This window comes from Stigmatopora argus, chromosome 2, assembly GCF_051989625.1.
Source record: "Stigmatopora argus isolate UIUO_Sarg chromosome 2, RoL_Sarg_1.0, whole genome shotgun sequence".
Lineage (NCBI taxonomy): Eukaryota > Metazoa > Chordata > Actinopteri > Syngnathiformes > Syngnathidae > Stigmatopora > Stigmatopora argus.
The window spans coordinates 1,499,807-1,520,114 of NC_135388.1; the positions used below are offsets into that span (position 1 = coordinate 1,499,807).

A 20,308-nucleotide genomic window follows, 5' to 3' on the forward strand; every position below is an offset into this window, starting at 1 on the left:
GCCTAAACATCTGCTTCTCGGCACTCCGGCTTGGCGGCAATAAACGGCCAAACAAAAGAGGTGGGAGGTGAAATGATCACATTTTCCATTTCAAAGCTTTGGCTTGTTTGCTTTGCTTTGCTTTTTTCCTTTCCTGTCCCTTTTGGACATTGAGCTCAACTTGGGCTACTCTTGACTCAACATGAAACCAGAATTCAAATGCGTACAAAGTGAACTGTGCGCGATTGGAAGATGACTTGTGGGGGTGCTTGGCTCTCTCGTGGGTCACTTCCTAATTGTTTTGGGGCATTTCGGGTCACTTCCTTGTTAACTCAATGGCCGTTATTGACGGCGCGAGACGGACAATCTTTTTTTGGGAGTGGGAGTGACGGGGGAACGAAGGGTGGGAGACGTGGGTGTGGTGGAAAATAAACTGGGATTTTTTTAGGGTTTGGTAAATTTTGGGTATTTTTTTAGGGTTTGGTAAATTTTGGGTATTTTTTGTAGGGTTTGGTAAATTTTGCGTATATTTTTTAGGGTTTTGTAAATTTTGTGTATTTTGGGGGGGGGGGGGGGGGTTGTAAATTTTGTGTATTTTTTAGGGTTTTGTAAATTGTGTGTTTGGTGTATTTTTTTAGGGTTTTGTAAATTGTGTGTATTTTTGGTTTTTTTTGTAAATGTGAATTTTTGGGGGTTGTAAATTTTGTGTATTTTTTTAGGATTTTGTAAATTTTGTGTATATTTTTTAGGGTTTTGTATATTTTTTAGGGTTTTGTATATATTTTTTTGTGTTTTGTAAACTTTGTGTATTTGGTGTATTTTTTTAGGGTTTTGTAAATTGTGTGTATTTTTGTTTTTTTTGTAAATTTTGTGTATTTTTTTAGGGTTTTGTAAATTTTGTGTATTTTTTAAGGGTTTTGTAAATTTTGTGTATTTTTTGTAGTTTTTGTCAGGAGAAGTCACACTTTTTGCAGTTGGTAATAGTTTTTATTTTCGCTGTTTTTTCAGCGTTTTCATTCCTTTTCTCACCGTTTTTCAGGGTTTTCGTGGTTTTTGCGGGGGTTGGATCGACGGATTTTAATTCCTCCGCACTTTTTGTTGCTATCTGGACATTGAACAGGTCTATTGAAAATAAACGGGGATGTTATCATCAATTTCTTTTCCAATCCATGATTTGGGGTTCAAAAATTACAACTTTTTGTGACATGATTGCCTGATTTGTTTTTATGCATAAATGATGTGGATGGAATAAAAACTAAAATGTCAGGCATGAGTAAGTTTGACATCTGAAAAGGTTAATGTTTTTCCATAGGAAACGAACAGGCCTTTTTAGTTGTTTACACAATCATAAAAGGCCCTTCAACATCGCTGCTGAGATAATCATAATAATTATGAATAATGGCCCAACTGACAACCGTTGAACGTAAACCCAAGCAGGCTTTAAACTCTAAAGAATGACAAATTAGTCCAAGTATAGTTTTGATATCCTCGAAAGTCAATATACACCGATGTCAACATTAGCCGTTAGCCGTTAGCGGGGGCATCCGCACCGCCATCGCCCCCCCCCCTAGCTGCGCCCCTGGCTAGGGGTTAAAATCAAAAGAGCCTTAAAGCCATGTTCAATTTTCAAACATTTCCAAGTTGGAACTGTGTAAATCGGTTAAAACGCGTGTATATAAAAAAACAACATGAATATTTTTATGTGTGGAGCTTTCTTTTCCAAAGCTTCCCCACAATATAAAGATAAGAGAACGCTGTGATGATTAATGAACTCCTTTTCGCAATCGAAACTATCATTCAGCGTGGATTACCACAGAAAAGACATTCTGACTCGTCTTAACAAGCTTACAATCATTAAAAGACATTTCATTTCAAATTAATTGAAGCTATTTGGCTAGCATGGACACTGACAATTCTCCCTTTTAATAAGATTCCTAGTAATTAACGTCGTCCCCCCGTCGTTTCTCGACTCCAGTTTTCATTGAAAGACAAACCGAAGCTCGATGTAGCTCGTGGTGGGGCTCGAAATGTTATTTATTTATTTATTTTTATGCGGAATGGAACACCTGCCCGTCGAAAAAAAATGACGAACCGGATCGCCTTTTTTACAAGCAGCGGCGACGTCTTGTCCACTCGAGGCTAACAGAACCGCTCATCACATTAGCTAGCTAAAAAACGTCATAGACAAACTAGTCCATTAGCCCTCGTGGACTCTCTTCGACACGGAACACCCTCCGTTTCGTGTCTTTTTTCGGTGTAAAACTTTGTTGTAAAACTTACAACGCGGATACATGTGAAGGTGAGTACTGTTGTTTGTAAGAGGAGGAGGAGGGAGGGGGGACATTAAAAGATAGCCAAGATGGCGAAGGGCTTGTTGTTTTTGGAAGGGGGCCGAGAAATGGACATCATTGCGAGTTGAAACACGCGCACCGGGCGACGTTTTTTTTACGTTGGACGTTTGAGGAAGCCAAGTGAAACCGCTCGGTTCCAGTTCTCCCCCCCGGGGGTCGAGGTCTCGACCAGGCGGACTACGGAACCGGGAAGGGGGGGATAGACAGGCACCACGCTAACGTGGTGGCGACGGGGAGGAATAAACACATATCGTGGGATTAAAACGGAGTAAACCGCCCCGTGGGGGTGAAGATATTCATAGTTAATTTATCAGCCCGTCGTTCAAGAACCAGTTATTTTAAAGCGTTCTACTACCTCGCCGAAAAGGATAAACAGCAACAGAAGCATAAAGTTGAATTATTTACAAGAAATAAAGACACAAGTTGAGAGCAAACAGAAAGCGTTTGAGTTTTGCGAGGCGCCGCGAAGGCAACACAATGGAGCAGCTATCTACTATCAGCTCGGCGACGAGATAAACGAGTGCCCAAAACACTTCTTTTCCCCCTTCAACAACCGCAAAACTTCCATTTTTTAACTCGCGGCGGACCGCTTTCGAGTTGCGGGAAGCCTATAAAAAAAAAGCAAGCCACAAAAGCGGCGACCCCGCTCGAAGGATGAGGGCGGACGGACGGACGGACGGACGACAACGGCGACAGCCAAGCGAAAATAAAACAACGCTTACCTTGTTTTTTTACTTTGCACTTTACTTATTCCCAAACGCGGATTAAATCGGCTCGGGTAACAGTCCGGTTAGCCGTTGTGGTCCGTCTTGTCTTTTTTCTTTTTTTTTTTCCTTCCCCCCGCTCTCTAGGTCGCTTTTGGTTATGAAAGAGGTCGATGACGAATGATAAAGAAGGGGAATTGGCCAGTAATTGAGTCTCGCTGCGTGTGTTTGTGTGCGAGGGGGAGAAAAAAAGAGAGAGAGAGAAAGAGAGGGAGAGAGAGAGAGAGCAGATTGAAGGAGAGTGTGTCTCTTCTTCTCAAGGTTTGTTCGGGATCCACTTCAAGGAACCGACCTGACGTCGTTTGGCTCTCTACTGCCACACAAAGAGTAAAAAGTTATTTGTGCAGCAGCAAGCAAGCCCTTGGCAACCCTCAACAATGCAGTCGTCGAGCGTTATTGCTTTGAAATGCGACATGACATTAAAGATGTTACGTACACGTCGCGGACGCTGGGGGTGGTAAGAAAATGGGGGGTATTAAAAAAAAAAAACAAATAACAACAAGAGCATGCCGTTCACTTTATGACGACATGACTGACACCCTCCTTCCAAAAACAAGTGCCATTATGCGTTTTGGGAACTGTGTTAAGGATTATTTCGTCATATGTTGACCCTTTTGGGGGCAGGGGGCGCGAAAGACCTTTGACCTTTAGAGTATTTAAGTGGGTTTTTTTGTATTAAAACAAATCCTCAATGTTTGGATTTACGTTTTCATTAAGTGGTAGAAGAATTATAAGTAGAGGAAATTACATGGAGGGAAAGACGGTTTTTAAATAAGTACAGTGATTGTGGCATATTAATTAAAAATGACAAATGTTTTAAATGTTGGGGTAAGTATATTTGTCTTTCGAGATATGTTTTTGATTATATTTTGGGTTGATTTTAAACATTTGTTATGTTTTATATTTTTTATTATATTTTGGGTTAATTTTAAATATTTGTTATTTTTATATTTTGGGTTAATTTTAAATATTTGTTATTTTTATATTTTGGGTTCATTTTAAATATTTGTTATTTTTATATTTTTGATTATATTTTGGGTTAATTTTAAATATTTGTTATTTTTATATTTTTTATTATTTTGGGTTAATTTTAAATATTTGTTATTTTTATATTTTTGATTATATTTGGGGTTAATTTTAAATATTCATTATTTTTTATATATTTTTATTATATTTTGGGTTAATTTTCAATATTTGTTATCTTTTAATTTTTTTTAATTATATTTTGGGTTAATTTTCAATATTTGTTATTTTTTATATTTTTGATTATATTTTGGGTTCATTTTGAATATTTGTTATTTTTATATTTTTGATTATATTTTGGGACTTTTGAATCACCACTCGTCACTATTTGTTACGCTTCCGTTTGAGTCGACTGCGACATTTATTAAAAAGCCAGCGCTAACCTTAGCGCAGTCAGATTCAAGCGCTAACCTTAGCCTTAGCGCAAAAGCCATCGGGCAAATTCCAGCGCTAACCTTGGGGCATATTCAAACGCTAACCTTAGCCTACTGGTGTCAAAGTGGTAGCCCGGGGGCCAAATCTGTCCCGCCGCGTCATTTTGTGCAGCCCGAGAAAGTAAAACATTAGTGGCTATAATAATTATATATATATATATATATATATATATATATATATATATATATATATATATATATATATAATTAGTATTATATTACTATCGCCACTCATGATTTACTTTCTCTATATATTTTAATCCAGTTAAAATAGAAAAAAAATCAAAATATTATTTCCAAAAACTTTTGATGCAGTTTTTTTAATCCAGTTAAATTAGAAAAAAATATCTAAATATTATTTCAAAAATGGTTCGGCCCAAATAATAATAATAATAATAATAAAAATTATAATAATAATAATAACAATAATAATAATATAATAATATATTTTTTATAAATCCAGTTAAAATTGAAAAAAAAAATCAAAATATTATTTCAAAAATGGTCCGGTCCACATAATAATAATAATAATACTAATTATTATTATTATGTGGACCGGACCATTTTTGAAATAATATTTTGATATTTTTTTCTATATTAACTGGATTAAAAAAATAATAAATAAATTGAAAAAAATATCAAAATATGGTCTGGCCCACATAATAATAATATAATAATTATTATTATTATTATTATGTGGGCCAGACCATTTTTAAAAGAATATTTTGATATTTTTTATATTTTAACTGGATTAAAAAAATATATAAAAAAAATCAAAATAATATTTCAAAAATGGTCCGGCTCACATAATAATAATCATGAACATAAAATCGAGTTGACGTTATTGCGGCCCGCAAACAAACCCGAGTTTGACAGCCTTGCCTTAGCCTTAGCATAAAAGCCAATGGGCAAATTCAAGCGCTAACCTGCAATGAGACAAATTTAAGCGCTAACCCGAGCGCTAAAGCCATCAGACACGAGAAAACATTGAAAAAAGCCATCCAAAACGGGCCAGATCTTCCTGTGGGTTTGACCAATCAATACATTGGCTGGCAAAGACAGCCATCTGTGCCTAATTGTGTTCTTTAGCTCCTCTTCTGAGCACACAATAAGCAACAGGCTGAGCACAGGCCCTCTGACCCAGACTGGCTTTCCAGACGGGGGAAGATTATTTCATTCAACTGGAAAACAACAAGGGGGGTGTATTGGGGGAGGGTATTTTTTTTCTTTTTCTTTTTTTTGCAGATGGAGTGGGCAACTGCTCCAAAACCCCGATGAGCTCGGGTCAGAAAACAACTGCCGCATCACTCCGTCTCCAGCCGTCTATTTTTAACAAACGCCTTCCCTGTAAATCAAGCGTAACTTTTCTTGGCTCAATTTCGCAATCGCGTTCCATCATTCGCCGTCAAAATGGCAACCGAGGAGTTAATCGGGAAACTTAAAATTGTCATGTTTCCGCCCTGTCCTGATTGTAGATGAGTTTCACCTGCTGTGTTTTTTTTTTCTGGATCTCCTTGCCTGGTGCAACCCACCCAGGTGTTTGTAATTGTCTCGTTAATCAACTCGTTTCTGTGTATTTAAACCCTGTGTTTTTGTTTAAGTGTTTTCTGTGTATTGTTTCGTTTGGCTTTCGTCGGCGTGCTTCCCCGTTGACTTTGTTTCTCTGTTAATTTTCCCCAGTTTTGTGTTTGGAAGGTTATTTTGTAGTTGTTTTCCCATTAAACCTTACATTTGTAACCTAGAAAATCCCTTCAAATCAATAGGAAATTAGCCAAAATGTTCAGGAAGTCATCTATGCGTATCCTGAAATGATAGAAAATGGACTCGCTGCCTGCCATTGACTACGACTACAATAGTCATTCGTTCATTCAACCCTCCCCGTCCAAATGGGTGGGACGTCTAGCGCCGTCAATGGTAGCCAGCAAGCTAATTTTTGGACCCAAAATTAAACCAGCCCGTCCCATATGACATCTAGTCGGCATCAACGTGGCCTGCCAACCAAACTGAGTTGGACTGCATGTTTTTGCGATGTGGGAGGAACGCGGACTACCCGCAGAAAACCCACGCAGAACATGGAAATCCCACAGAAGAAGTTTGGAACCTACCAGGGATTGAAACATCTTAGAAATAACCACCTCCTTTTTTTTCATTCATTCATTTTCTGAAACCGCTTCATCCTAACAAGGGTTGCAGGGGGTCCCGGAGCCTATCCCAGCTGACAAACAACCATACACGCTCACACTCATACCTAAGGCCAATTTAGCGTACAACTAGCTTAGCATGTGTTTTGGGAGGAAACCCACGCAGGTCTGGGAACAACATGCACACTCCACACAGTTGGACCGACCTGGATTCGAACCCTGAACCACAAACCTGCGAGGCCGACGCGCAAACCACTCAACCACTGGGCCGCCATTTTTTATTTTTGGGGGGGAGGAAACCCACGCAGGTCTGGGAACAACATGCACACTCCACACAGTTGGACCAACCTGGATTCGAACCCTGAACCACAAACCTGCGAGGCCGACGTGCAAACCACTCATCCACTGGGCCGCCATTTTTTTGGGGGGGGGAAACCCACGCAGGTCTGGGAACAACATGCACACTCCACACAGTTGGACCTACCTGGATTCAAACCCTGAACCACACACCTGCGAGGCCGACGCGCGAACCACTCACCCACTGGGCCGCCATTTTTTATTTTTTGGGGGGAGGAAACCCACGCAGGTCTGGGAACAACATGCACACTCCACACAGTTGGACCTACCTGGATTCAAACCCTGAACCCCAAACCTGCGAGCCTGACGCACCAACCACTTAACCACTGAGCCGCCTTTTTTTTTTTAAATAATCTTTCTACCTTCAGCCACTTCATTCACACACCAAATGTCAGCAACAGTGATTTTTTTTTTTGCGATTATGATTTAAATAGCACGTCCTCCGATGTCGGGAGGTCACTTGGCTTTCTGCTCCTCCGTCCATTACCTGTTGAGATGGGGGTTGTCTTCAAACAAAATCTAGCTCCCATCAGACCCTCGTCGCCGTCACCCCCATCCCATTTTTTTTTCATCTCTTCACGGAGAATGTTTTAATTGCGCGGGAGAATCTTCTTCACGAAGGAGCGGGTGGAGGCGCGAGGAGTCATTAGGAGCTCGCCGCATAGAAGGGAGGGCCCTCTCAGCCCGCACGCTGAGAATGGCTGCCGTACCTCCGTCATTTGTAACATAATAAGTGCCGGCACAATGACTGCAATGCGAGCGGGAGCGCCACGGGGAAGACGACCAAGAAGGAGGACGGGGGGAAGGGAGACCGCGTGCGTGTCTGTCCAAAAGACTTTTTTTTTTTTTCCTCCTTCTTCTTCCCCCCGTCGTCTTCTTCTTCTTGTCTCCGTCTTGATTAGAAAGTATAATGAGCTCAAAAGAAACAAGGAGGAAAAATGTCTCCTGAGACGGATGGAAAACAAATTCATCTGCTGATTGGGATTTCATGATTATTTTTCTATTAGTCCGGTCCGCAAAGACGGGGACGGCGGTCGGAAAGCCGAGGCGCTGCGCTTGCATTTATTGATTTTCGCACTGACACATTGGGGGAATACAGATGAACGGGGGGGGGGGGGGCCCTCCTCCCCGCGCTGTCCGTCCTCCATGCGGATTGATGCCATTAACGCGACGAGCTGCCTGCCAACGGCCATTTCTGCACGCGCTACTCGGCTTAAAAAATCCTTAAATGTAGAAAAAAAGGACTTGAAAAAAACATATCAGAGTGCCCTAAGTTCGTCTGGATGATTTCCTTGTAAATGCAGCGGTACCTCTACTTACAAATGTCTGTATTTGCAAATGTCTCTACTTACAAATTTCTCTATTTTCAAATGCCTCTACTTACAAACGTCTCAATTTTCAAATGTCTCTACTTACCAATTTCTCTATTTGCAAAGGCCTCTACTTGCAAATGTCTCTATTTTCAAATGCCTCTACTTACAAATTTCTCTATTTCCAAATGCCTCTACTTACAAATGTCTCAATTTGCAAATGTCTCTACTTACAAATTTCTCTATTTTTAATGTCTCTACTTACACATTTCTCTATTTTCAAATGCCTCTACTTACAAATGTCTCCATTTGCAAATTTCTCTACTTACAAATTTCTCTATTTCCAAATACCAATACTTGGTCTGGGATTGGCTGGCCGCCCAATCAGGGTGTCCCCGCCCGGTGCCTGAAGTCAGCCGGGATAGGCTCCGGCACCCCCAGAACAGAAAATCAATCAACTCGGGGACAGCTGTGCACCATAGTTACGACGGCGGTCCCTAAAAACACGAAAATAGTCGTGGAGTAGGAAAAGCCAGTGTTCTTCTACACGTTGCTTACAGTCTGAACAATTAAACAGCCAATGAAGACAATGTTCTGCTGAGTTAAGCAAGGTTGTAGCGCCGACATCTTACAGCGCCGCCGTCCTCTAATTGGCTCTCTGCCTTTGTATTCATCTCGGAGCCTCGCAATTAGGCTCACAAAGTGAGCTACTCCTTTCCACGGCACGGCTTGGCCAAGTCAATGATTTCAACCGGCGGTGTGACGCCAGCACGGTGGCGTCGTAAATGTGAACAAATTCGTGGATCTTGACAGAGGATAAAGAAGGGCGACATCAGCTCAAATGAGGTCACAAATTGAACAAATGACGTCATTTTGGTTCCAATTTCACAAGTCAGCTCAGTTAATTATTCCAAAAATGAACTGGCTCATAGTTCATCCTTCTGCACTGTCTTACTACGAGCTAATAATTGTCATAAAGTTGCAGGTTTTGGTGACATTTTGTTTTGGGGAAACGAGGAACATGGAACACGTGGCATGAAGAAAACAAGACAGACGATCCGACAAAAACACTAACAAACACACGTGGTTTGAATAGACAGGCAAAGGCTGCTTACCAAATTACACCCAGCTGCTTACAAGAGGAAGGGAAGCCTGGAGGGACATAAGAGACAAAAACCAAACCAACCAAAACCAAAAGTCGCACTTTTCTCAGAGATTGGCTGGGCCTGTGACTTGTATATTTGTTATATTTCCTCCCTGATATGTTTTTTTAAGGCTATAGTTATGTATTTGAAAAATGGTTATGTTAACAGAAGCCTATTTAGCCTGTTGTTTTCCATTTTGCTATTAATTTAACTCATGTTTGGTCGTGGTTTCTGATCCAATAAAAATTGCCCTCTCAAACATGCAACTTATATACCATATTTTCTTGCTTGTACGCCGTATTTATCGCAAAAAAATGATGACTGAATCCAGGGTACGGCTTATATGCGCACAAATTAGGCTTGGCATACCTGAATTGGTGGCCAGCCAATCGCAGAGCACAAGGAGACAAACAACCAATCAAAGTTATACCTACGGGCAATTAGAGTGCTAAATTAGCGTAGCATATCTTGCATAAAACGTGAAAAAACTCACTTGTGCTCGCTCAGGGTGCCACCATTTTACCTAGGAATGACAAACCAGACTGCTACGGACACACTTCCTGGTTGTAGTGGTCACATGACTTCCTTTTTGAATTTGTCTACGTGCAGGCAACACTTTTTAGGAATGTCTAATTATAAATCCATTTATACAGTATCTCAGAAATGAAACGTGCGATGATTTTTCTTAAGATTTGCCCTTCAAAATAACTTATTTGTACTCCCTATTAAAACCATGAATATTGAGGTGAAAATTGTGAATCAGGGGGGGCTTATACGCGAAAAATTGTCAAATTCAATGATTTTAAGGCAATTTTAAGGGTGCAGATTATACACATAGGCTCATATGCGAGAAAACACGGTATATTATTTTCCCCTCCATTGTGTATTCTTTGGCCAGTGCGACTTACGGTCGAAAAAAATCGGGTATATCGGCAAAACCCTGAATAATGATGTCATGCCCAGAAGGGAGAAATGGTAATAGTGCGGTAGTGGAGTGACTGACTCATTTGTTGATGAGGTGGACGCACCGTGTCATTCCATAATGAGATGCGAGTTGGCGTGCGAGCGGCAGAGCAAAAGACGCGGCGAGAATGCATTAGCGCCCCGCTTTTCTGGGAATGCGGAGTCACTCGTGTCTGGAAAAGTGCGGGAGTGAGTCCGAGCTCCTCCGCTGACGCACCGCGCTGTTTGGGGAAACCGAGCGCGCTGATTCATTGAAAGACCCGGAGATTTTTTTTTTTTTGCTGACTTCGGCCAATGAACTTGTTTACGTCCGCGAGCGGCATATTTTTTGGGTGGCGACATAAAATGGTTGACTTTTACAATTTCTCGCGTATAAGCCGCCCCCTGATTCACAAATTTCACCTCCATGTTCGTGGTTTAAAATAGGATGTACAAATGTGTTACTTTGAAGGGAAAATCTTAAATCATCGTGCATGTATGAATTGAAAAAAGGAAGTCACGTGAGCAGTATAATCAGGAAGTGTGTCCATAGTGGTCTCATTTTGTCTCTGGGTGCAATAATAGCATGAGACACACATTACGCAGGTATCAAGGCTGATATTTTAATGATTTTATTTGTTTATATTTTCTCTATTTTGAAATAAATTACTGTATCCGCCGCATTGTCTTGCGTTATGGCGTTATGACGTCATGGCGTTATGACATCATGGTGTTATGATGGCATGGCGTCATGGTGTTATGACGTCATGGCGTTATGACATCATGGTGTTATGACGTCATGGTGTTATGGTGTTATGGCGTCATGGCGTTATGACGTCATTGCGTTATGGCGTCTTGGCGTCATGTGTTATGGCGTCATGTGTTATGGCGTCATGGCGTCTTGCCGTCATGTGTTATGACGTCATGGTGTTATGACGTCATGGTGTTATGGCGTCATGGTGTTATGGCGTCATGGCGTTATGACGTCATTGCATTATGGCGTCATGGCGGCTTGGCATCATGTGTTATGGCGTCATGTGTTATGGCATCATGGCGTCTTGCCGTCATGTGTTATGGCATCATGGCGTTATGACGTCATTGCGTTATGGCGTCATGGCATTATGGTGTTACTTCGTTTTGTCATTGTCATCTATTTATGCGCATATAAGGTATACCCTCCATTCAATCATTTTTTTGTCCGACAAATGCGGCTTTTATGCGAGTAAATACAGTAATTCATATTTCATATTTGTTCTTGAATGACAAAAGGGACTTAAAAGCATAAGAATCAGAATTGAATTTAGCTCTGACAATTTTTCCGGTTCAGTTTAGCGACATCTTTGCCAGTTTGACTGCAATTCGCCGGGAAATCGGCGTTAACTGAGGTTACAAGTGCTCCTAAATAAGTCTTAAAAGTCTAAAATTACACAGCAGACAAATGTCCCATATTTTTTGGCACTCACATTTAAGTGCAGCGTTTTCGCTGAGGCTATCAAATCCGCCTTTTTTTATTTTCAGGTGAACAAAAAAAAACAAGAGTTAAATACACGCTGTGCATTTTCTTTCCGCCAAGGCCTCGACGGAAAATAAAGTGCTTGACGTTCCCCCTGGCGTGAAAGCAAAAATGATATTTCCTTGTTCTGCATTTCGTTTGTCACAGCCCACCTGAAAAAAAAAATTAGATTGTGGCGACCCAGAATCCGCCTCACAGTTCTGTGGTCGAGGGTTCAATTCCTTATTCGGTTTGCATTTCGGCCTAGGCTTGGTTGGGTTTTCTCCGGGTACTCCAACTACGTCCCACATCCCCAAAACATGCTAGGCTAGCTGGTTGAACACTCTAAATAACCCCTAACTACGTACAAGTGATTACAAGTGGTTGTCCTTTATCTCCTCGTGCTCTGTGATTGGCTGTCCAGGGTGTCCAATCCGACTCCCGCCTGGTGCCCGTATTTGGATGGGATTGGCTCCAGCACCCCCGGTGACCTTTGTGAGGATAAACGGTTCAGAAAATGAATGAATGAACATATTATCAATTGCGGCGGATAAGTGGTTAGGATGTCCACCTCACAGTTCTGTGGTCGAGGGTTCAATTCCTGCTTCTGTTTGCATTTCGGCCCAGGATTGGTTGGATTTTCTCTGGGTACTCCAATTTTCTCCCAAATACCAAAAACATGCTAGGCTAGCTGGTTGAACACTAAATTTCCCCCTAGCTCCAGCACCCCCTGTGACCTTTGTGAGGATAAACAGTTCAGAAAATGAATGAACGAACATATTAGCATTTGTGGTGGCTCAGTGGTTAGCACGTCAATACCTAAATTTCCCCAACCAATAAGAACTTACCTTGATATAAATATTGATATAAATCCACATATGACAACGCCAGGTCTAATTTATATTTTAAATTGCATAATAACTTGATAACTTTTTAAAGTATGGGATATGAGAAGCGAAAAGGTCAAAGGTCATGGAAGTCGGAAACATGGTGATGCTTTAAAAGGATTTGAAATTAGTTTATAATAATGTACTTCCTACTAATAATGACATTTCTTCATCTTTCAGTGCGATTGGCGTCCAATCCATTTGGACTGGGAGGAACCTTCAATTTTACTAACCCACAACTGCCAGTAGGGGGCGGCATTTCACTGTTTTTGCTGCGAAAGGAGTGATTTCTGGCCAAAATTTTCCGAAAAGATGTCGCCAATGTGTTTTAAAAAATGACATGAAAGGTAAGAGCACTTTTTTATCTTCTAAAATACCTTTTTTATGGACCGCGTATAAAAAACTAAAATTCCACAGCTGCTTAACATATTGTGAATGCTTAACATATTGTGAATTGGGCTGCTGTTCTGCCAAAAACATCAGGTTTTTTTACACTTGTGAATCAAAACAATGGCTTTTTTTGGAGAGCCAAAGAAAGACTTTTTCATTTCATGTTTTCATGAAGCAAATGATGTTTTTTTAAGTAGTCTGATGTGAATAAAAAGTCGTCCATTTCTATTTATAAAGCTCAAAGTAATCTCAACGCTCCCAAAAAATCTCTATAGGTATGGCGAGCTATTTTTAGACTTTTTTTCTTTGCATGTCTGCCGCAGATAAACCATAAAAAGACGGTATTTTACGTATGAAGAAGTCGTCCTGTTGTTGTCCTCCTTTCAATTTTTTAAAGTGACAAAGACACGATATTGACACTTAAAGAAAATATTGTTTCGGTTTTGAAACCGTATTTTCTCGTATATTTATTTGTATTTGTATTTGTCGCTCAAAAAATGATCACTGAATCGGTTTATATGCCCACAAATTAGACTTGACACTGCAAGAAATATCGGTTTATATCTTGAAAAATACAGTACTTAATCTCATTTTTTTATGATAAATGGTAATGTATATAAATAGTGAGCAAGACCAAGAATACTATAATAACTGTGTATTTTAGTTCTTTTGTAAAAAACGCAGATATCAAATAGATTAGCCACAGGTTACAAACCAACAGCAAGAAATATTGGCTTATCTTAAAAAATACAGTACATAATATCATTTTTTTATGATAAGTAGTAATGCATATAAATAGTGATACTATAATAGTTGTGTATTTTAGTTTTTTTTAGTAAAAAAACAGATATAAAATAGATAAGCCGCAGGTTACAAACCAAAACCAAGAAATATCGGCTTATATCTTGAAAATCTCACTATTATATCCCATTTTTATCACAAGTAGTAGTATTGCCAGTAAATAACGATTAAGACACTGAATAATATCTTAGTCGTGTTATCGAAAATGTAAAGATATCCAATACATAAGCCGCAGCTTACAAACAAAACCAAAAATAGAGTCCTACATAAAGTGTATTTCCCCGCCAAGTAGTAATGGCGAGCGAGACTCAACATAGCACAAGAGTTGTGTCTTTTATTGGTTTTGTTCAAATGCAAAGACGTCGGTGGGTCCGCGGGGGTGGTCTTGAGAAAGGAAGAAAAAGTCTGGCGTTAATTAATAGTGGCAGGCCGGCTTCGCTCCTGGCGAGCAGACATGGCGGCCGGCCTTCCCTCCCTCAGTGACGCCCGGTCAAAAATAGGGCAGCGGCCAGGAGAGGAAAAAAAAAAAATCATCACAATGGTGACATCATCTCCGCCTTGAATGTGCAAAGGCTCCCCCCGGTGCTCCTCTGAACAAAGAGCAGCGTGGGGGGGGGAGGTAAAGGGGGGAGGTAAAGGGGGGGAGGAGGCAGGCAGATGTCACTTTGTGTCTGGGGAACATTAAGACCCACAAATGTTCTCTTAGTGTTTTGGGGGAAGCCTTTTTTAGAGCCCAGACGCCGCTTTAAAAAAAAGAAGAAGAAAAAAGACCCCCATTGAAAAGCCACATTCAACAGGGGGGAGCGTTTCAAGAAAAATGTCAACAATGTGCGCTAAATCGCTTCCAAACGTGTTTACGGGAGAGCGTTGACGCTTTTATTTTAGAGTCGGTCACCTGATCGGTTTCCAGTTGCAGATCGATATGGAGAAATAAGGGGGCGGGGCCTCCAGTCCGGTTTTAACGAATGAAAGTGATGAATTGGTTAGCATCGCTATTGATTGGCAAAATTGTCATTAGTGTTTTTGCATTGTTTACAGTCAAATGTTCTTTTTTTTATTTGGGACTCAATTTTTTTTAATCAATAAAAAAACAAATATGGAAATATTCTTAAATTAAATATTATTAAAATATTCATTGCTTTAATTTTTTTTCAAATAATAGTGTGAGTATTTTCTTTATTTTTAAGGTTGTTATTTAATACACTAAATTGTTTTGTTTGTTCTGCAAAATAACAGTCAATAAAAGAAGATTTTTTTATGGAATTTTATTTTTTATTCGTGTCTCTTTTTTTATCAATTAAAAAAATGAAATATTATTTTTTAAATAATACACTAAATTGTTTTGTTCATTCTGCAAAATAACAATCAATCAATATTGGAATTTCATGGAATTTGTATTATTTATTAGTGTCTCAATTTTTTTAATCAATAAAAAAACAGATATAGAAATATTCTTAAATTAAATATTATTAAAATGTCTTTATTCATTGCTTTAAATGGTTTTATAAAATAATAGTGTGAGTATTTTCTTTCATTTTGTTGAAGGTTGCGATTTAATACACTAAATTGATTTGTTCTGCAAAATAACAATCAATAAATTTTGTAATTTTATGGATTTTTAATTTTTTATTCGTGTCAATTTTTTGAATGAATAAAAAACAAAAAATGGAAATATTCTTTTTTTTAAATCTCTATTAATTGCTTTAAATGCTTTTATAAAATAATAAAGTGTGAGAATTATTTATTTTTAAGGTTGTGATTTAATACACTAAATTGTTTTGTTTGTTCTACAAAAATAACAATAAATAAAAGTTGTAATTTTATATAATTTTTTATTAAAATTGATAATTTGCGTTCACCAGACACTTGTAAACAGCGCGTGGTGGGCCAGAGGCAGGCCCTCGCCCCCCAGTTTAAACCCCACTCTCCGTTCATTTTAATATTCCGAAACGCCACCAGGTGGCGACAAAGCAATCCTTTGACTTTTCCATTCGTCGTAGCTGGCCTTCTTGCAGATTCTCTTCACTTAACAGCTTGTAAACTTTGCTTTTTTTTTCTACGATAGTTTTTGGGGGGGGCCAAAGTGGCGTGCGTATTCAGAGGAAACAGATTGTGGACGAGCCGTGGGAAAAGTGAGGAAAGGCAGAAATGTCTCACGACATTCCTTTGTGATTACACACTCCGGGCCAAATCCAGACATTCTTTAAGTTATTTTCTACCTTAAGACTCTTTTTTTTTAAATAAATAAAAAATCCAGCAGACATTCCAATAAACTCTTTCCCTTTTAAAGATTTTCCCAACTATATAGCACACAATTTAAGACGTTTAGCTGTTTAAGTACGAGAGATATGATTTAAGTTTTCTTTTGTAATTTTTATACTTATGCTGCCCAATAAAAGCACTTAAAAAACGTATTGCAACAATTACGTGATATAAAAAAACAACATTTTTTCTTGACTTCTTGCAGCGGAATCCTCATGAAATCCTAGTCATTCAGGGCTAACGACATGCTAGCCCTAAGCTAGCCATTTTGCTTTTCTGACTGATGGTTTTTATTTTAAATGTAGCAGACATTTTTTTTTAAATTTGTGCCTTATTGTGTGTAAAAAAAAATAATGTGGCGTGTTTGATGCAAGCTTTAAATGGAACATTTAATGACATCTTGGTGTAGTGGTTCATTCTCTTGCCTGACTAGCAGGCAAGCGTGGGTTCGATTCCCTTTTTTTTTTTTATTTGTGTCTTATTGTGCGGAAAAAAACAGTTGGCATGTTTGATGCTAGCTTTAAATTAACTTTTAATGACATCTTGGTGTAGTGGCTCATTCTCTTGCCTGACTAGCAGGCAAGTGTGGGTTCGATTCCCATTTTTTTCCAACCCCCCCGTCGGTGATGGATGGTCAATGCCATCTCGCTAACGGAGAATGGCGGCTAACGGAGCTAGCATCTGGCCTGGAAGTGGGAAAACCAGCGCGTGGATGGGAAAGAGAAATGCTACGTTGTGGGGAGAAAGGGGGCGGGGCTTATTTTGTGTGTGTACTGGTGGTGCAGACCTTGCACTTCCTCGTTTGTCTAGGTCAGGCGTCCATTTTTTTTGGTCAGCAATTAATTTGCGGCAAGGCCCTCATATATTTCTCCCTTTCTCCTTCACCTTTTGGGCGCTCAGCCTTGAGCGGACTCCCGCGGCGGCCTAGCGGCCCGCGGACCCGTGACGGATCCCCGCCGCCGAGCACGAGCACGCCGTTGACCTTCGCGCTCCTTTTGACCTTTCCGGAAAGTCGCTCGCCTAACGAGACCACGTCCGGTTTCGCCGTTTAGGTTGGGAGGGAGTTGCTTTTATGCGGGTAGAAGGGACAATTTTAACCATAAAAATGTATAGAAATTTGGTCAATTATTTTGAAAGTCAAAATGGTTAAAAAAATCATTTTAAGCTTTTTTTAATGGGAATAAATTATATTATTTACCATTTATTTCATGACTTTTATTAACTAAAAAAACAAATAGTTTATAACTATTTATAACTACCATATCAATCACTGAAAATATTTTGGGCTTTTCTTTTAAAATTTATCAATTGAATTAAAAATGAAAAAATACAACAACAATGACACTAACATTCTCTTTTTCTGTTATTTTATTTAAAAAAAAATAACCAAAAAGGATGAGCACATTATTTTTATTTTATTTTCTTATTTATTGGAATTAAAAATAATAATAATAATAACAAAAATTGAAAAAAATGTAAATGGGTGTATTTTTATTTGTTTGGAAATATATACATTAATTACAGCATGTTTAAAAGTGTTCTCTTTTTTTAACAAAAAGCAAACAAAATTAGTATTGTCTTTTTATTCATTGATTCTTATCCTCTCAAGGGTTGCTGGGGGTGCCGGAGCCGATCCCAGCTGACTTTTTATGCCTTCATTCTAAACTACACTGGCTCATCTGGTAACCAATCAAAACAAGGTATTACTATTATTCATGACATAAGTATTGATCATCTAATTATAATTCGTTTTTGATACCTGACGTGCACCGATTGGTCGGCCTCTCAATAAAAAAAATCCCATTGGCATCTTTGGTTTTTCCAAATGTGAAATATGGCCGTTTGAGCTCATTTAGGACTTATTTGGGAAAAGGCAGGCGCACGGAAACCCGGCCATTGGCGGCGAAACGCTTTAATTAAAAGTCAGCTAATAAACGAGCGAGCGCCCAGGTTTCTTTGGAGTTAAAGTATGCAAATCAAATGAGGAGCCCTAATCCAGGATTTACAGCGTCGACGGGATCTGCGGTGCTTTTCAAAACAATTATTCTAATTGATCTCATTAAACTTGTTGAAAGTGGATTTAATTGCCCCCCTGACTTAGCAAACAACTTCTGGGGAGCAAATTAAAGGCCGACCAGCTTCGAAAGAGAGACAAATGTGATCCGCAGCGCCTTCTGGTGGTCGCAAACAAGTATATCACCTTCTTGATGACGTCATAACTAAACGACGGTAACTGATTCTTCCGCAATGTTCGTCTGTTTTTTTTTTTCAACTGGGCGCACTTTCATTATTCATTCATAAATGACTAAAAGGTCAAATAATACGAATATTAAAATGAATAAAAAGTTTCAGGTGCGGAATTAGAAAGTTATAGTAAAAGTACACATATTAGATTAGATTAGATTCAACTTTATTCATCCTGTACTCGGGAAATTCACTGGAAATAAATACATATGTTCAATATTCTTGTCAAATAAAACATATTAAAATGAATTAAAATTGTCAGTTGCGAAATTGGAAAATTATAGTATAGGTTCATTTATTATATGTTCAATATTCATTCATAAATGAGCAAAAGGTCAAATAAAACAAATATTAAAATGAATAAAAACTGTCAGATGCGAAATTGCAAAATTATAGTAAATCATATAGTATATCTTTGTGTTCAATATTCATTCATAAATGACTAATAGGTCAAAACAAACAAATATTAAAATGAATATACCCTCTCAGGTGCAAAATTAGAAAATTATTGTATTGGTACATTTATGTATATGTTCAATATTCATTCATAAATGAATAAAAGGTCAAAACAAACAAATATTAAAATCAATAAAAACGGTCAGGTGCAAAATTAGAAAATTATAGTATTGTTACATTTATGCATATGTTCAATATTCATTCATAAATGACAAAAAAAGTCAAATCAAACAAATATTAAAATGAATATAAACTCTCAAGTGCGAAATTACAAAAACAATCTGTTCCAGCTGCTGCCCTCTGGCAGACGCTATAGGTCCCACAAAGCTCGGACAAATAGGCTTAAGGACAGTTTTTTCCCCACATCCATCAGACATCTAAACTCGCGCTAACATATCCCCCCTTCCCTTCTGCGGCATATGAATAGATGTTTGGTTGGTGATCTGCCTCCTACTAGCTGACTTGAAGGAAGGTAAGTGGCAGACAGTGTGCGGTAATCGAGAGGTAAGCGACCTGTATGTAATCAAGAGGTAAGCGACCTGTATCCACAACAGCGGAATGACAAATTACAAGTCCGTAACTTACACTTATTTAGGTCTTTTGCCGATTAAACGTAGCTTATGGAGAAGCACCATCAATTTCGTCACACGCAGTTTCTGCGTGTGATGACAAGTAGGCTTTTTGTGTTGTGATAATGACGACAGGGCCTATGTCCGATTATTATGAACAAAACCTGGACTTCCTGCCCCCTTAAAAATCCAGGTGCCGGGTCTGGGATTCTGTCATCGACTCATTTTGGGCTTCAGAAGAAAAAGAAACATTTCTCTCAGGGAACATGTTTTTGTGTATCTGTCCTTTTCAGGAAAACATAGCCTTGAAGTGGTGATCTAAGCTTTTTTTTAAATAAATATTTTCTCTTTTGTTTGTATGTTCATCAAATGCTCTGTTTATTAAAGCATTTATTAAACCACTTGGGGAGCCTATGAGCCTCCGATATACTCTGGCAAAGCATACACCGTAGCAAAATATCCAACAAAAATACATTACGAAATCAAATGAAGATATATTGTTAATGTTAAAAATATTTAAGATTCATCAATGAAAGTAAAATTAAGAGTTCAATGACATATGTTATTCTAGAGCAAGGGTGTCAGACTCGAGTTGGTTCGCGGCCCGCATTAACGTCAACTAGATTTTATGTGGGCCGAACCATTTTAGATATCATATTTAGATTTTTTTTAAATAAATGGATTAAAAGAACTGGATTAAAAGCCCTTAATATTCAGATTTTTATAGATCTAAAACAATGTTTATTTTAGCTTTTTTTAAA

General features: G+C 38.7%; 1 protein-coding gene and 1 long non-coding RNA gene across 12 annotated transcripts in view; one reads left to right on the plus strand and one right to left on the minus strand.

Annotated features, from left to right (window-relative positions):
• The window catches only part of baz2ba (bromodomain adjacent to zinc finger domain, 2Ba), an 89,861-nt gene extending 86,456 nt beyond the window's left edge, over positions 1-3,405 (minus strand). For all 11 annotated transcript variants that reach the window (XM_077625181.1, XM_077625154.1, XM_077625170.1 and 8 more), the window contains exon 1: positions 3,053-3,405. The gene's annotated coding sequence lies outside the window, so the exon portion shown is untranslated. The remainder of the gene's footprint in view (positions 1-3,052) is intronic.
• On the plus strand, positions 1,952-18,856 carry LOC144092597 (uncharacterized). The gene is made up of 3 exons (XR_013306089.1): positions 1,952-2,278; positions 13,006-13,172; positions 17,888-18,856. It is a non-coding gene; the product is annotated as an uncharacterized LOC144092597 (long non-coding RNA).
• Positions 18,857-20,308: the final 1,452 nt, after the last annotated feature.